Source organism: Arachis ipaensis, chromosome B08, assembly GCF_000816755.2.
Source record: "Arachis ipaensis cultivar K30076 chromosome B08, Araip1.1, whole genome shotgun sequence".
Taxonomy (NCBI): Eukaryota; Viridiplantae; Streptophyta; class Magnoliopsida; order Fabales; family Fabaceae; genus Arachis; species Arachis ipaensis.
In genome coordinates this window covers 14,405,666-14,409,102 of record NC_029792.2, presented here as the reverse complement: position 1 = coordinate 14,409,102, position 3,437 = coordinate 14,405,666, and positions in this window count along the sequence as shown.

Here is a 3,437-nt window from a genome sequence, read left to right as displayed (position 1 = left end):
ATAATAAAATATTTAGAATTATTTAAATAAAATAAATATATTTTGAGAAAAAAAACTATTAATTACATAATATATATATATATAAGAAAAATACCATGATTTATAAAAATTATTATACATACAATAATAATATTAATAGAATAAAAGAATTCTTAAATAATTATAGACTCAAAAAGAAATTGTAAACCCCGTTAAATTAGTAAATAATTAGTCAATAAATTAGTTTTCAATAAAGAAGATTTGAAATGTAAATATTATATAAAATTAGGATAAAACTCATCGAAATGAGAATTTTGACACTAATTTCGAAGAAATCGGTCTAAGATTGGACCGAACGAATCGAACCGGTTGGACCAGACCTAAACCGAGCATGTGGGCCCAACCGGGCCAACCTTTAAATGGACCCACGCTCTTTCTTTTTCTCATTTCAGCTGAAACGAAGCTGAAAGCTCCAGGGAAGGAGAAGAACGCCGAACCCTTACGGCAAAATTCATCTCGCCGTAATTTCTCCGTCCGAGCTCCGATCGCTGCACTGTTTGCGGCCACGCGACCGCCCTGTCGAGCTCTACGTTTCTACTAAAAAAATTTCATAGGTAACTCGCTTATTCACCCTCAGCCTCTTTTTCCGCAATTTTTGGAAAATTAAGTGGGGATATTGAATTTCTTTACTCTTTGATGTTTTAGGATCTAATTAACTTGAGGAAAACGTTCACTCTTGCTTATGTGAAGCTTGGGTAAGGTGAGGAAACCATAATTCCACTTTAATTTCACTGAATTTGAGCTTTGAGTATTAAATTGGGTATGTATGTGTTATGAATGTGTATTAGGTTGCGAATAAATAATTGTAGCCTGAAATTGTGAATACCAGAACTTGGAGGAAGTTGTTTAGTTGAGGTTTTGGGGCTGTGTTGGTTAGTGTTAAATTGCCTTGATCGTCACATGGGAATCGGCCAAGGTTTATAGAGAGACAGTAATATATATATTGCCTTGTACAGTAATATATATATATATATATGTACTTAGCTTTCTCTCCGCATATCTTGCTCTTTTGATCCTCTTAGAGGTTTATAGAGAGACAGGATTTTGTTTATGTACATCTGGATTTTGGTTATGTATGTATATATGTGTAAATATTCTTCGATCAGCCTTGATTTCGTGGGCTGAGTTAGGAGCTTGTTATTTTGTATCATTGGCCCTCTATTCCTACTTTTATTATCTTATGTTTGATAGTTATAGTTTTCTTCACACACAAGTTATTCCATTTCCGGAGCGTTGCGCTTTTCGTTTCGCGATTTTGTTTTACCCATTTTTCAAGGCTCCTAGTTTATTATATTCTTTCTACTATTATATGTATGTATTTTAATTTTAGAAATCGTAGCACCTCGCCACCTCTATTTTACATCCTAGGTGTAAAGCTCTGTGTGGTAGGGTGTTACATAAATAATCATAACCATAAACAAAGAAATATTTAAACAAAATAAGTATATTCTGAGAACAAGAAAATTATTAATTAAATAATTAATATATATGTATACATAAATCAAGATGGCAAAAAATATGATTGCCAACTTTTTCTGAGGTTGTTGTACTAATTATGGGTGATGTTAAACAACCAGCATAAGACAGAGACATGGTTATTGAGATAAAGATAAAGAGATTACAAATGATATGTGTCCTACATCTACAGTATTTGGCTCTTCAGTATCCTTAGCTTTTTCTATATGGAGAAGATGGTTTTAGGAAAGGAATTCTAGTCTCACGTAAGGTTCCAAGTAGAGGAAACCCTGAAGAAGACGACATATCCATGCGACAAGTCTTTGTTTATAGAATACAACATTGAATTGATGAGTTTCCTATTCTTTTGAAGTTGAGAAGACTTTTCCAACAGCTTTTGGTTGATGCATACAACATGGTAGAGTCTGATAGGTTAAGCTGGCACAGATTCAACCAAAAGAAGTTGCAGATTCAACCAAAAGAAGTTGTAGGTTGATAAATATAAAGGGCTTCAACAAAATCTTATAAATAGTCAAGTGGATGCTACATAGATAGGAAAGAGAATTGTTCTTCTAAGTACTTTTACTGGTGGACTAAGGTATATGATTAATAATTGCAAGGATGCCTTTTCTATATACAAGTATGCTAGTTATCCTTGTTATTTTATAACCATTATGTGTAATTTTGAATGGCAGAAAATCACACAAGAAGTTGATAAAATGAGTTTAAAGACTGAAGATAGACCAGATATATTATGTAGGGTATTCAAACTTAAGTTGGATCACCTCATCAAAGACTTGAAGGAAGGAGAGATATTTGAAAGCATTATAGGATATAAGTTTCCATGTGTTTATATAAAGTACCAAATGCTTGCTTTTCTATGTATTATGTGTGTCTATTTGGAGACTAACTAGGTGGTTCAAAATACAGATGATGAATGGTTGAGTTTCAAAAGAAGAGACTTTTCCATGCACACATATTATTGTTCATGCATCCAGACTTTAGGTCACAATTACCTAATGACATAGATTGCTTTATCTCAGCTAAGATTTCTGATTTTAAAAGTAATAAAGATCTATACAAGGCAGTGCAAACATATATGGTCTATGGGCCATGTGGTTTGTACAATGCCAATTCTTCTTGCATGAAGGACGATCACGATACCAAAATATTTTTCAAAGGAGTTTAGACAAAGAACAATTATTGATGAAGTTGGATTTTCAAAGTATAGAAGGTGGGATGATAGGCGAATAGTGCAGAAAAAAGGGGTTCACTTGGATAATTCTTACATTGTTCCTTACAATGCTAAATTGTTGTTAGAGTATGCACGTCATTTAAATGTGGAGTACACATGCTAGACAAGCGCAATCAAGTATTTGTTCAAGTATGTGCACAAGGAAAATGACCGCATAACTACAATCATTTATGAGCCAGAATCTAACCAAAGCATACAAAGTGTAGATGAGATTCAGAGCTACTATGATTGTAGGTATATATTAGCATGTGAGGCTGCTTAGAGGTTGTTTAGTTATCAAATTCTAGCCAAGGAGTTTACTATTATTCGTCTACCATTCTATCTACTTGGTGAATAATATGTTGTTTATCAGGACCTAAAACATGTAGAGGACGTTGTTGACAAGGCAGAAGGATAAAATACTATGTTTCTTGCTTGGATGAATGTTAACAAGAAATATGCATAGTGAGTCATCCTAATATATTCCGAGTTTTCTACAAAGTTTGTCTGGCAAAGAGATGGGAAGATATGGACACCAAGAAAAAGGAGATTCTCTATTGGTAGATTGATATATGTTCCTACAAGAAGTGGAGAAGACTATTACCTTCGTCTTCTACTAAATATTCAGAAGGGTTGCACTAACTTTAAAGATATAAAGATGGTGAATGGTGTAACTTATGATATTTTCAAGAATGCATGCTTTTCTCTT